The sequence below is a fragment of the Cryptomeria japonica genome, unplaced genomic scaffold (assembly GCF_030272615.1).
Source record: "Cryptomeria japonica unplaced genomic scaffold, Sugi_1.0 HiC_scaffold_40, whole genome shotgun sequence".
Lineage (NCBI taxonomy): Eukaryota > Viridiplantae > Streptophyta > Pinopsida > Cupressales > Cupressaceae > Cryptomeria > Cryptomeria japonica.
The window spans coordinates 310,001-325,000 of NW_026728862.1; the positions used below are offsets into that span (position 1 = coordinate 310,001).

At 59.7% G+C, this 15,000-nt stretch overlaps 1 non-coding gene across 1 annotated transcript; it reads right to left on the reverse strand.

Moving 5' to 3' along the window:
• Window positions 1-3,406: 3,406 nt before the first annotated feature.
• LOC131862264 (5S ribosomal RNA) lies at window positions 3,407-3,525 on the reverse strand. The gene has a single exon (XR_009361280.1). It is a non-coding gene; the product is annotated as a 5S ribosomal RNA (ribosomal RNA).
• Window positions 3,526-15,000: the final 11,475 nt, after the last annotated feature.

A 15,000-nucleotide genomic window follows, 5' to 3' on the forward strand; every position in this document is an offset into this window, starting at 1 on the left:
GAGCGCTCCGAAGTGTGCTCCAAGGTGCGGCCTGCACGAAGTCGGAGCCCGGTTTGCCCCGGGTGTGCACCTCGGGTGGGCACCTTGGTGCGCATGCCTTGCCTGGGCTGCGCACCAGGGCGGGCTCAAGATGGCACCCGCGTTCCTTTTTTTTCACTATCTTTCAAAACGGAAATTTTAAAATCTCATTTTTTTTTGCCTTTTTCTGGAAATTAGTGAAGGCAGCGCATCAAAGGTGCGCACCTCGCTGCCCACCACGGTGCGCAACGCCGGTGGGCACCCGGGAGTGCTTCGAAGTGTGCTCCAAGGTGCTGCGTGCACGTTGTCGGAGCCCGGTTTGCCCCGGGTGCGCACCTCGCGTGCACCTTCGTCGGGGTGGGCACCTTGGCTGGGTTTGCCCCGGCTGCGCTCCGAAGCGGGGTTATTGGAGCGCCGCCTCTTTTTTTGTCGGAGCGTTTGGTGGGGTTTCTCGCATTGGCTCTTCCGAGGCCCGGTTGCCACCCTGGCGCGCACGAAGTCGGAAGTAGGGTTAATTGCCCGGGTGCGCACCTTTGCCAGGGTGGGCACCTTACCTGGGCTGCGCACCAGGGCGGGCTCAAGATGGCACGCGCGTTCCGTTTTTTTCACTATCTTTCAAAACGGAAATTTTAAAATCTCCTTTTTTTTTTGCCTTTTCTGGAAATTAGTGAAGGCAGCGCATCAAAGGTGCGCACCTCGCTGCCCACCTTGGTGTGCTCTGAGGTGCGCACCCGGGAGCGCTACGAAGTGTGCTCCAAGGTGCGGCGTGCACGTTGTCGGAGCCCGGTTTGCCCCGGGTGCGCACCTCGCCTGCACCTTGGCCGGGGTGGGCACCTTGGCTGGGTTTGCCCAGGGTGCGCTCCGAAGCGGGGTTACTGGAGCGCCCCCTCTTTTTTTGTCAGAGCGTTTGGTGGGGTTTCTCGCATTGGCTCTTCCCAGGCCCGGTTGTTGGGTGCGCTCCCACCCTGGCGCGCGCGAAGTTGGAAGTTGGGTTAATTGCCCGGGCGCGCACCTTCGCCAGGGTGGGCACCTTGGTGCGCACACCTTGGCTGGGCTGCGCACCAGGGCGGGCTCAAGATGGCACCAGCATTCCCTTTTTCTCACTATCTTTCAAAACGGAAATTTTAAAATCTCGTTTTTTTTTTGCCTTTTATGGAAATTAGTGAAGGCATCGCATCAAAGGTGCGCACCTCGCTGCCCACCTTGGTGTGCTCCGAGGTGCCCACCACGGTGCGCAACGCCGGTGCGAACCCGGGAGCGCCCCGATGTGTGCTCCAAGGTGCGGCGTGCACGAAGTCGGACCCCGGTTTGCCCCGGGTGCGCACCTCGCGTGCACCTTGGTGCGCACACCTTGGCTGGGTTGCGCGGCCTGGTGGGCACCATGGTGCGCACCAAGGAGCGCTCCGAAGTGTGCTCCAAGGTGCGGCGTGCACGAAGTCGGAGCCCGGTTTGCCCCGGGTACGCACCTCGCGTGCACCTTCGCCGGGGTGGGCACCTCGGCTGGGTTGCGCGCCCTGGTGCGCACCAAGGAGCGCTCCGAAGTGTGCTCCAAGGTGCGGCGTGCACGAAGTCGGAGCCCGGTTTGCCCCGGGTGCGCACCTTCGCCGCGGTGCGCACCATGGCGTGCACGAAGTCGGAGCCCGGTTTGCCCCGGGTGCGCACCTCGCATGCACCTTCGGCGGGGTTGCGCGCCCTGGTGGGCACCATGGTGCGCACCAAGGAGCGCTCCGAAGTGTGCTCCAAGGTGCGGCGTGCACGAAGTCGGAGCCCGGTTTGCCCCGGGTGCGCACCTCGCGTGCACCTTCGGCGGGGTTGCGCGCCCTGGTGGGCACCATGGTGCGCACCAAGGAGCGCTCCGAAGTGTGCTCCAAGGTGCGGCGTGCACGAAGTCGGAGCCCGGTTTGCCCCGGGTGCGCACCTCGCGTGCACCTTCGCCGCGGTGGGCACCATGGCGTGCACGAAGTCGGAGCCCGGTTTGCCCCGGGTGCGCACCTCGCGTGCACCTTCGCCGGGGTGGGCACCTCGGCTGGGTTGCGCGCCCTGGTGCGCACCAAGGAGCGCTCCGAAGTGTGCTCCAAGGTGCGGCGTGCACGAAGTCGGAGCCCGGTTTGCCCCGGGTGCGCACCTCGCGTGCACCTTCGCCAGGGTGGGCACCTCGGTGCGCACACCTTCTCAATGTTTTCTTGCCTTTTCTGGAAATTGGTGAAGGCAGCGCATCAAAGGTGCGCACCTCGGTGTTCTCCGAGGTGCGAACCCGAGAGCGCTCCGAGGTGCCCACGAAGTCGAAAGTCGGGTTAATTGCATTGTTTTCCCCGGGTGCGCTCCGAGGTGCGCAACATCGGCGCGCACCAAGGAGGGCTCCGAAGTGTGCTCCAAGGTGCGCACGATGGCGTGCACCTCTGGTGCGCACGATTCGGAGCTCGGTTTGACCGGGGTGCGCACACCTTGGCTGGGTTGCGCACCTTTTGTGCGCTCCAAGGTGCGCACGAAGTCGGAGCTCGGTTTGCCCCGGGTGCGCACCTTCGCCAGGGTGCGCACCTTGATGCGCACGCCTTGGCTGGGCTGCGCACCTTGGTGGGCGCCATGGTGCGCACCTTTCGTGCGCTCCAAGGTGCGCACGAAGTCGGAGCTCGGTTTGCCCCGGGTGCGCACCTTGGTGGGCGCCATGGTGCACTCCGAGGTGCCCAAGATTGGTGCGCACCAAGGAGCGCTCCGAAGTGCGCTCCAAGGTGCGCGCGAAGTCGAAAGTTGGGTTAATTGTCCGGTTTGCCTCGGGTGCGCACCTTGCGTGCACCTTCGCCAGGGTGGGCGCCTTGGTGCGCACACCTTGGCTGGGCTGCGCACACCTTGGCACCCGCGTTTCCTTCATTTTAAATTTTTTTTTTTTACAATCTCTCAAGTGGGAAATTCTATAATCTCAACTTTTTTTGCCTTTTCAGGAAACTTTTGAATGGAGCGCATCATTGGTGCGCTCCGAAGTGTGCTCCAAAGCTCTCTCCAGCTGCGTGCACCTGCCCCGGCCGCGCACCCGGCCCCGCCCAGCTTCGCTCACCTGTCCCGGGCGTCTGGTGCGGAACCTTAGAGTAAGAAACATCACCGTGCACCTTGGCCAACGTGCGCGACTCGACCGAGCGCGCACTGGCCGAGGTGCACACCGATTTCACCTGGGTGCGCGCGCAGCACCTCGGGCGCACCGGGGTGCGCGCACAACGCCCGGGTTGCACCGTGGCCTGTGTGCTCGGGGTGCCTCGGGTGCGCGCTCGGTGTCGCCCCCCGCGCGCGCGGTAGTGCGGGCAGCGCACCCCGGCCCGGCCCGGCCCCGACGAGAACGCAAACGGGCAAAAGGTTTATTCAAATAGCATTGCGACGCCCGGCGAAAAACTAAAAAAGGGTGCAACACCGGGACTTCCCGGGAGGTCACCCATCCCAGTACTACTCCGGCCCAAGCGCGCTTAACTGCGGAGTTCTGATGGGATCCGGTGCACTAATGCTGGTATGATCGCACCCGTTATGAGCTTGTCGCAGTGTGTACTTAGCAAACCGCGACCCACGTGCGAATCCACCCCGGCCACCCACCCCCGTCGAGGTGCACACCCTCCCTCGCGAAGTGCGCCCCGTTCGCCAAGTGTGAGCCCTGCCCGGGTGCGCGCACCTTGCTAGGGCGTCGGGTGTGCACCCGGCCCGGCCTACGTGCGTGCACCTGGAGGGGGCGTCGTGTGCGTGCAGTGTCCCGTCTGCAACGCGGTGCCCACACACCACCTCGGGCGCAACGACCTGCACTCACATGTGGGCCGAGTGCACCTTGGTGCATGTTCGGGGCGCCTCGGGTGCACGCTCGATCTTGCCCCGGTGCACCAAGGCGCTCGGTTTGCCCCGGGTGCGCACTTGGTGCAAGGTGGGCACCCAAAATAGGGATCAAGCACCAAAACACAAGTTTCGGGATGCAAAATGGGACCCAAGGACCACAAATGCGTTCCAAGACCCATGATGGGTCCACGAGAACAAAAATGTGTTCCGAGACTTAATAAACAAATATTGGGTTTTAGGAGAAGAAACATGCTCTGATGCCCAAAACGAGAATCGACCCCGAAAAGGCCACAGGCCAAAAGTGGGATGCGAGACAAAAAAAAATGGGACCCGAGGACCAAAATTGGGTTCCCAGGTCGAAGACAGGGCAACCGGACAAGAAACGACCTCTAAGGCTCGAAATGAGTCCCGACGACTAAAACTTGACAAGAAGCACCCATCAGGCACCCAACTCGACACCCATGGGATGCCGACCCACCCGGGCTTCCACCTAGCACACCTTGGCACCCACCCACCCTCGCACCCAACCTCGCACCCAACTTAGCACCTTTGAACCCACATTGGCACTCACCCTGACCCTGGCACCTTGGAACCCACATTGGCACTCACCTTGACCCTGGCACCCACCTTTGCACTCACCTTGGGACCCACCCTGGCTCCCACCTCGGCACCCACCCAGACACCCACCTTGGTTCCTTGGCACCCACCTTGGATCCTTGGCACCCACCCCGACACCCACCTTGGCACGCAACTTGGCTACTTGCCACCCACCTTGGCTCCTTGACGCCCACCCCGACAACCACCCCGTGACCTACCCTGGCTAGGGTTGGTGCACACCCACCCTGGTGCCCACCTTGGCACCCACCCTATGACCCACCTTGGCACGCACCTTAGTACCCACCCCGTTACCCACCCTAGGACCCACCCCGTGACCCACCTTGGCCAGGGTGGGTGCACCCACCCTGGTGCCCACCTTGGCACCCACCCATCCTAGCACCCAGCCTGTGACCGGGCTTGGAACCCAACCTTGCACCCGCACCCGTCTTGGCCAGTGTGGGTGCGCACCCATCCTGGCACCCACGTTGTGACACACCCTTTAACCCACGCACCCTAGCACCCACGTTGGCACCCACCTTGGAACCCAACCTAGCAACTTGGCACCCACCCCGTGACCCACCTTGGCATCCACCATAGCAGTCGCCGACTTGGCACCCACCTCGGCACCCACCTTGCCACTCACCCTAGCATCGACCCATCCTAGCACCCACCCTGGCACCTTTGCACCCTAGCACTCACCCATCCTAGCACCTAACCTGTGACCCACCTTGACACTCACCCTCGCACCCACCTTGGAACCCAACCTAGCACCCACCCACCCTGACACCAACCCTAGCACCTACCCACCCTTGCACCCACCCTGTGACCCATCTTGGCACCCACCCATCCTACCACTCAACCTATCACCCACCTTCTCACCCACCTTGGCATCCACCTTAGCACCCACCCACACTGGCACCTTGGCACCCACCTCGGGCAAGGTGGGTGCACACCCACCCTGGCACCCAATTTAGAACCCACCGAGCATGTTACCCACCTTGGCACCCACATTGCAGCCCACCCTAGTACCCACCCTATGACCCACATTGGCATCCACACCCTAGCACCCAGGCACCTCGACACCCGCCTTGACACCCACCCTAGCACTGAACCTGTGACCCACCTTGGAACTCACCCTAGAACCCACCCACCCTGTGAACCACCTTGGCATCCACCTTAGCACCCACCCACCTTGGCACCCACTCTAGCACTCACCCATCCTAACACCCAACTTGTTACCCACCTTGGCACCCGCCCTCGCGTCCACCTTGAAACCCACCCTAGCACCCACCCACGCAGGAGCCCACCTTGGCACCCAACCTAACACCCACGCATCCTGGCACCCAACTTGTGACCCACCTTGGAACCCACCCTAGTACCCACCTTTGAACCCACTATATCACCAACCCACCTTGGCACCCACCCTATGACCCTCTTTGGAATCCACCCTAGCACGCACCCACCCTGGCACCCACCATGGAGCGCACCCTAGCACCCACCCACCTCGGCACGCACCTCAACACCCACCTTGGTGTGCGCACTGCGCCAACCTCTCAAAGACCCTATGTGGTGCGCTCCAAAGTGTACACCTTTGGTGCGCTCCAAGGTGCGCACCTTTGGTGCACACCGAGGTGCACACCAAAGTGTGCACCGAGGTGAGCACCAAAGTGCACTCCAGGGTGCACACCAAGGCGTGCACCTTTGGTGCGGTCAATGCAAACGAATTCGGAAGTTGGGGTCGATGTCCTAATCGCTGCTGCAGACTACACGTATGAGAATCGGACAAATAGCTTTATATAGGGGAGGTGTTGCGTTTGATGGGTCGACTCCCCTGGTTGTGTGCACTGCACCAACTTCAAAGACCCTGTCTTGTTTAAGAAGTCAAAAGTTGGGGTGGATGTCCTAATCATTGCTGCAGTCTACGCATGTATGAGAATCAGACAAATAGCTTATATAGGGGAGGTGTTGCATTCGGTGGGTTGACTCCCCTGGTTGTGCGCACTGCGCCAACCTCAAAGACCCCGCATAGCAGAAGAAGTCGGAAGTCGGATTTTGGTGAGCACCAAGGCGTGCACCTTTGGTGCGGTCAACGCAGACGAATTCAGAAGTTGGGGTGGATGTCCTAATCGTTGTTGCAGGCTACACATGTATGAGAATCAGACAAATAGCTTATATAGGGGAGGTGTTGGGTTTGATGGGTCAACTCCCTTGGTTGTGCGCATTACGCCAACCTCAAAGACCTTGTTTTCGTTAAGAAGTCAAAAGTTGGGGTCAATGTCCTAATGGCTCCTGCAGGCTACACATGTATGAGAATCGGACAAATAGCTTATATAGGGGAGGTGTTGGGTTTGATGGGTCGACTCCCCTGGTTGTGCGCATTACGTCAACCTCAAAGACCTTGTTTTCGTTAAGAAGTCAAAAGTTGGGGTCGATGTCCTAATTGCTCCTGTAGACTACACATGTATGAGAATCAGACAAATAGCTTATATAGGGGAGGTGTTGGGTTTGATGGGTTGACTCCCCTAGTTGTTCGCATTACACCAACCTCAAAGACCTTGTTTTCGTTTAGAAGCCGAAAGTTGGGGTCGATGTCCTAATTGCTCCTGCAGGCTACGCATGTATGAGAATCAGACAAATAGCTTATATAGGGGAGGTGTTGGGTTTGATGGGTCGACTCCCCTGGTTGTGCGCATTGCGCCAACCTCAAAGACCCTGCATTGCGGATGAAGTCGAAAGTCAGAGTTTGGTGTGCTACAAGGTGTGGTCGAAGGTGCTCACCTAGGTGTGCACCTTTGGAGCACAGGAAAAGTGCCCTCCAAAAGTGCGCACCTTTGGAGTGCACAAAAGTGCCCTCCAAAAGTGCGCACCTTTGGAGCGCAGAAAAGTGCCCTCCAAAAAGTGCCCTCCAAAAGTGCGCACCTTTGGAGCGCAGAAAAGTGCCCTCCAAAAAGTGCCCTCCAAAAGTGCGCACCTTTGGAGCGCAGAAAAGTGCCCTCCAAAAAGTGCCCTCCAAAAGTGCGCACCTTTGGAGCGCAGAAAAGTGCCCTCCAAAAAGTGCCCTCCAAAAGTGCGCACCTTTGGAGCGCAGAAAAGTGCCCTCCAAAAAGTGCCCTCCAAAAGTGCGCACCTTTGGAGCGCAGAAAAGTGCCCTCCAAAAAGTGCCCTCCAAAAGTGCGCACCTTTGGAGCGCAGAAAAGTGCCCTCCAAAAAGTGCCCTCCAAAAGTGCGCACCTTTGGAGCGCAGAAAAGTGCCCTCCAAAAAGTGCCCTCCAAAAGTGCGCACCTTTGGAGCGCAGAAAAGTGCCCTCCAAAAAGTGCCCTCCAAAAGTGCGCACCTTTGGAGCGCAGAAAAGTGCCCTCCAAAAAGTGCCCTCCAAAAGTGCGCACCTTTGGAGCGCAGAAAAGTGCCCTCCAAAAGTGCGCACCTTTGGAGCGCACAAAAGTGCCCTCCAAAAGTGCGCACTTTTGGTGCGCACCAAGGCGCTGGTTCGGTCGTTGCAGGCGAGTTCGGAAGTTGGGGTCGATGTCCTGAGCGGAGGTGCAAACTACACAGGTGTCGGAATCGGACAAATAGCTTATATAGGGGAGGTGTATGCTTCGATGGGTCGACTCCCCAGGTTGAGCGCACCGCGCCAACCTCAAAGACCCTACGGTATGGATGAAGTCGGAAGTTGGGTCCGATGACCGATTCGATTAGTAGGTATGCTCATGAGGTCGGAATTTGGGTCCGATGACCTGCCATGTGCAGGAAGGCGAATGTTGACACTGTGCGTTGCAAGGTGCACACCAAGGCGCTGGTGCGGTCTTTTTAGTCGAGTTCGGAAGTTGGGGTCGATGTCCTGATCGGAGGTGCAAGCTACACAGGTGTGGGAATCGGACAAATAGCTTATATAGGGGAGGTGTATGCTTCGTTGGGTCGACTCCCCGGGTTGAGCGCACCGCGCCAACCTCAAAGACCCTACGGTATGGATGAAGTCGGAAGTTGGGTCCGATGACCGATTCGATATGTAGGCATACTCGCGAGGTCGGAATTTGGGTCCGATGACCTGCCACGTGCAGGAAGGCGAATGTTGGCACTGTGCGTTGCAAGGTGCGCACCAAGGCGCTGGTTCGGTCGTTGGAGGCGAGTTCGGAAGTTGGGGTCGATGTCTTGATCGGAGGTGCAAACTACACAGGTGTGGGAATCGGACAAATAGCTTATATAGGGGAGGTGTATGCTTCGTTGGGTCGACTCCCCGGGTTGAGCGCACCGCGCCAACCTCAAAGACCCTACGGTATGGATGAAGTCGGAAGTTGGGTCCGATGACCGATTCGATATGTAGGCATACTCGCGAGGTCGGAATTTGGGTCCGATGACCTGCCATGTGCAGGAAGGCGAATGTTGGGACTGTGCGTCGCAAGGTGCGCACCAAGGCGCTGGTGCCGTCGTTGCAGTCGAGTTCGGAAGTTGGGGTCGATGTCCTGGTCAGAGGTGCAAACTACACAGGTGTGGGAATCGGACAAATAGCTTATATAGGGGAGGTGTATGCTTCGATGGGTCGACTCCCTGGGTTGAGCGCACCGCGCCAACCTCAAAGACCCTACAGTATGGATGAAGTCGGAAGTTGGGTCCGATGACCGATTCGATACGTAGGCATATTGGCGAGGTCTGAATTTGTGTCCGATGACCTGCCATGCGCAGGAAGGCGGAATTTGGGTCCGATGACCGAGTTGATGGCGTGCCATGCGCAGAAAGGCGGAATTTGGGTCCAATGACCGAGTTGATGTTGATGGCCCGCCATGCACAGGAAGGCGGAATTTGGGTCCGATGACCGATTTGAAGGCGTGCCATACGCAAAAAGGCGGAGTTTGGGTCCGATGACCGAGTTGATATTGATGGCCCGCCATGCGCAGGAAGGCGGAATTTGGGTCCGATGACCTGACATACGCATGGAGTCCGACTCGGGGGCCGATGTTCGATTCGATGACTTGCATTGTGGGTAAAGTCGGAAGTTGTGGTCTTTGACCCGATTCGATGACCAGACTTCGGCTGCTTGAGAATCGGACAAATAACTTATATAGGGGAGGTAGTGTTCTCGAGCATCCTCCCCCCGTGCCCGTTTATGTCGATTGATGCTGGTGCTCGACTGGTTGGAGCGCTCGGATGCAAAAATCTTGCACCAGGATTTATCGATTGTGATGGACACGGCAAGTCTCCTGATTGCTATGCAGGAGCTCATCGTGAATCTCTATGCGGCCTTGGTATGGACTCGACCTGCGGAATGGTTCGGCAATGGTAGTCGCTCCAACACGTCCTTGCAATGGCCACAGAGGTGATTCGACTAGAGCTCCAGTCTAGCTTTTGGGTTGCTTGGCGGACTGGTATAGCCGCGATCGAGTTCCGGCCATGAACGTTTTAGATAGCTCTTGGGCTTTCTGGGACGGAAGTCGGAAGTTTGGGCTGTTGTCCGATTTGATGACCATTCTTCGGATGTGTGAGAATCGGACAAATAACTTATATAGGGGACTGTGTTGTCTCACGCAGCCCCCTCCGTGCCCCTCTATCTCGACCGATGTTGGTGCTTGAAAGGGTTGGGATCGCTCGGATTTATAAACGTGCACCACCATTTGTCGAGTGTGAGGGACGCGGCAGGTCTCCTAAATGCTATGCGGGCGCTCTCTGAGAATCTCTATCCGGCCTCGACACAGACTAGTCTTGCTGAATGGTTTGGCACTGGTAGTCGATCCAACACGTCGTTGTTGTGGCCGCCTAGGCGATTCGATTCGAGCCCCCGTCTAGCTTTTGGGTTGCTTGGCGGATTTTGCCCTATCCGCAAGTGAGCTCGGTCCCTAAACGTTCGAGAAACCCGATTGCTATGCGCCGACTCTCTTTCTTGCGAGCCTCCATCTAGCTTTTGGGTCTCTACGGAACGGAAGTCGGAATCTGGGACCGTTGTTTGATTCGACGAGGCAGACTACGGTTGTGCGAGAATCGGACAAATAACTTATATAGGGGAGGTGTTGACTGGAGCATTCTCCCCCGTGCCCCTCTAACTCGACCAATGCTGGCGCTCGAACGGTGGTAGCGCTCGGATTTTCATTGAGCGCCAGCATTGGTCGATTTAGAGGGGCATGCGAGATTCCCGAATGCTATGCGAGGGCTCTAACGGAAATGTCTATTGGTTTCGGTATGGATGCAATTGCGAGTGGTTCGGCAAAGGTAGTCGTTCCGATGCGTCCATGTCGTGGCCAAATCGATAATTCGATTTGAGCCCTCGTATAGCATTTGGGTCTCTCGATGTGATTCCGCATTCCAGTCCCTTTGGGCACTGCTTGAGCCGCATCCCAGGGGGTTCCCTTCCCAATAATCTGCCTCGCAACCCGATTGCTATGCGGTGAGGCTCCTCGGCCGCCTCGGAACTATCTGTGTATCAGACGCATCGCGGGATAAGGGGTTGGCAACGGTAGTCGCCCCAAGCGCGTCCGATGCTTGGACCATTCCGAGGCGGCCCTGAAGCCTCTTCCGTCTAGCCGTTGGGTCCTTCTCGCCGCATCCCTCGCCTCGCACCCCGATTGCTATGCGGTGAGGCTCCTCGGCCGCCTCGGAACTATCTGTGTATCGGACGCGTCGCGGGATAAGGGGTTGTCACTGGTAGTCGCCCCAAGCGCGTCCGATGCTTGGACCATTCCGAGGCGGCCCTGAAGCCTCTTCCGTCTAGCCGTTGGGTCCTTCTCGCCGCATCCCTCGCCTCGCACCCCGATTGCTATGCGGTGAGGCTCCTCGGCCGCCTCGGAACTATCTGTGTATCGGACGCGTCGCGGGATAAGGGGTTGTCATTGGTAGTCGCCCCAAGCGCGTCCGATGCTTGGACCATTCCGAGGCGGCCCTGAAGCCTCTTCCGTCTAGCCGTTGGGTCCTTCTCGCCGCATCCCTCGCCTCGCACCCCGATTGCTATGCGGTGAGGCTCCTCGGCCGCCTCGGAACTATCTGTGTATCGGACGCGTCGCGGGATAAGGGGTTGTCACTGGTAGTCGCCCCAAGCGCGTCCGATGCTTGGACCATTCCGAGGCGGCCCTGAAGCCTCTTCCGTCTAGCCGTTGGGTCCTTCTCGCCGCATCCCTCGCCTCGCACCCCGATTGCTATGCGGTGAGGCTCCTCGGCCGCCTCGGAACTATCTGTGTATCGGACGCGTCGCGGGATAAGGGGTTGTCACTGGTAGTCGCCCCAAGCGCGTTCGATGCTTGGACCATTCCGAGGCGGCCCTGAAGCCTCTTCCGTCTAGCCGTTGGGTCCTTCTCGCCGCATCCCTCGCCTCGCACCCCGATTGCTATGCGGTGAGGCTCCTCGGCCGCCTTGGAACTATCTGTGTATCGGACGCGTCGCGGGATAAGGGGTTGTCACTGGTAGTCGCCCCAAGCGCGTCCGATGCTTGGACCATTCCGAGGCGGACCCGAAGCCTCTTCCGTCTAGCCGTTGGGTCCTTCTCGCCGCATCCTTCGCCTCGCACCCCGATTGCTATGCGGTGAGGCTCCTCGGCCGCCTCGGAACTATCTGTGTATCGGACGCGTCGCGGGATAAGGGGTTGTCACTGGTAGTCGCCCCAAGCGCGTCCGATGCTTGGACCATTCCGAGGCGGACCCGAAGCCTCTTCCGTCTAGCCGTTGGGTCCTTCTCGCCGCATCCCTCGCCTCGCACCCCGATTGCTATGCGGTGAGGCTCCTCGGCCGCCTTGGAACTATCTGTGTATCGGACGCGTCGCGGGATAAGGGGTTGTCACTGGTAGTCGCCCCAAGCGCGTCCGATGCTTGGACCATTCCGAGGCGGACCCGAAGCCTCTTCCGTCTAGCCGTTGGGTCCTTCTCGCCGCATCCCTCGCCTCGCACCCCGATTGCTATGCGGTGAGGCTCCTCGGCCGCCTTGGAACTATCTGTGTATCGGACGCGTCGCGGGATAAGGGGTTGTCACTGGTAGTCGCCCCAAGCGCGTCCGATGCTTGGACCATTCCGAGGCGGCCCCGAAGCCTCTTCCGTGTAGCCGTTGGGTCCTTCTCGCCGCATCCCTCGCCTCGCACCCCGATTGCTATGCGGTGAGGCTCCTCGGCCGCCTTGGAACTATCTGTGTATCGGACGCGTCGCGGGATAAGGGGTTGTCACTGGTAGTCGCCCCAAGCGCGTCCGATGCTTGGACCATTCCGAGGCGGCCCCGAAGCCTCTTCCGTGTAGCCGTTGGGTCCTTCTCGCCGCATCCCTCGCCTCGCACCCCGATTGCTATGCGGTGAGGCTCCTCGGCCGCCTTGGAACTATCTGTGTATCGGACGCGTCGCGGGATAAGGGGTTGTCACTGGTAGTCGCCCCAAGCGCGTCCGATGCTTGGACCATTCCGAGGCGGACCTGAAGCCTCTTCCCTCTAGCCGTTGGGGCTTTCTCGCCGCATCCCTCGCCTCGCACCCTGATTGCTATGCTGTGAGGCTCCTCGGCCGCCTTGGAACTATCTGTGTATCGGACGCATCGCGGGATAAGGGGTTGGCAGTGGTAGTCGCCCCAAGCGCATCCGATGCTTGGACCATTCCGAGGCGGCCCTGCAGCCTCTTCCGTCTAGCCGTTGGGGCCATCTCGCCGCATCCCCCACCTCGCACCACGATTGCTATGCGGTGAGGCTCCTTGGCCGCCTCGGAACTATCTGTGTATCGGACGCATCGCGGGATAAGGGGTTGTCACTGGTAGTCGCCCCAAGCGCGTCCGATGCTTGGACTATTCCGAGGCGGCCCTGCAGCCTCTTCCGTCTAGCCGTTGGGGCCATCTCGCTGCATCCCCCACCTCCTCGGCCGCCTCGGAACTATCTGTGTATCGGACGCATCGCGGGATAAGGGGTTGGCAGTGGTAGTCGCCCCAAGCGCGTCCGATGCTTGGACTATTCCGAGGCAGCCCTGCAGCCTCTTCCGTCTAGCCTTTGGGGCCATCTCGCCGCATCCCTCGCCTCGCACCCCGATTGCTATGCGGTGAGGCTCCTCGGCCGCCTGGGAACTATCTTCGTATCGGACGCATCGCGGGATAAGGGGTTGTCACTGGTAGTCGCCCCAAGCGCGTCCGATGCTTGGACTATTCCGAGGCGGCCCTGTGGCCTCTTCCGTCTAGCCGTTGGGGCCATCTCGCCGCATCCCCCACCTCGCACCCCGATTGCTATGCGGTGAGGCTCTTCGGCCGCCTTGGAACTATCTTCGTATCGGACGCATCGCGGGATAAGGGGTTGTCACTGGTAGTGGCCCCAAGCGCGTCCGATGCTTGGACTATTCCGAGGCGGCCCTGCAGCCTCTTCCGTCTAGCCGTTGGGGCCATCTCGCCGCATCCCCCACCTCGCACCCCGATTGCTATGCGGTGAGGCTCCTCGGCCGCCTTGGAACTATCTTCGTATCGGACGCATCGCGGGATAAGGGGTTGTCACTGGTAGTCGCCCCAAGCGCGTCCGATGCTTGGACTATTCCGACGCGGCCCTGTGGCCTCTTCCGTCTAGCCGTTGGGGCCATCTCGCCGCATCCCCCACCTCGCACCCCGATTGCTATGCGGTGAGGCTCCTCGGCCGCCTTGGAACCATCTTCGTATCGGACGCATCGCGGGATAGGGGGCTGTCACTGGTAGTCGCCCCAAGCGTGTCCGATGCTTGGACCATTCCTAGGCGGCCCTGAAGCCTCTTCCGTCTAGCCGTTGGGGCCTTCCCGCCCCATCCCTCGCCTCGCACCCCCGATTGCTATGCGGTGAGGCTCCTCGGCCGCCTTGGAACCATCTGTGTATCGGACGCATCGCGGGATAAGGGGTTGGCACTGGCAGTCGCCCCAAGCGCGTCCGATGCTTGGACCATTCCGAGGTGGCCCTGAAGCCTCTTCCGTCTAGCCGTTGGGGCCTTCCCGCCCCATCCCTCGCCTCGCACCCCGATTGATATGCGGTGAGGCTCCTCGGCCGCCTTGGAACTATCTGTGTATCGGACGCATCGCGGGATAAGGGGTTGGCACTGGTAGTCGTCCCAATCGCATCCGATGCTTGGACCATTCCGAGGCGGCCCTGCAGCCTCTTCCGTTTAGCCGTCGGGGCCTTCCCGCCGCATCCCTCGCCTCGCATCCCGATTCCTATGCGGTGAGTCTTCTCGGCCGCCGCGGAACTATACCTGTTATTGCTACTGCATCCTTCGGCTGGTAACCTCCTCTGTCGCCTTGGAACGTTCTCTTTGTCGGACGCGTCGCGGGATAAGGGGTTGGCACTGGTAGTCGCCCCAAGCGCGCCCGATGCATAGACCGCTCCGAGTCGACCTTGCTTTCAGCCTCTCACATGCATAGACCTCTCTGAGTCGACCCTGCAGCCTCTCACGTTTAGCCTTTGGAATCTCGCCTCACAACATGATTGCTATCCTTGATGCATCCCTTGCCTCGAGCCCTGATTGCTTTCTTGGCTGCATCCCTCCTCTCCTCACAGCCCGGTTGTCATCACTGCTTCATCCGTCGCTTCATGCATTCTGGCTGCTGGGCCCTTCCCACCGCACACCTCGATTGCTATCTCTTCTGCATCACACACCCCGATTGCTATCTCTGCTACATCCCTCGGCTCTCA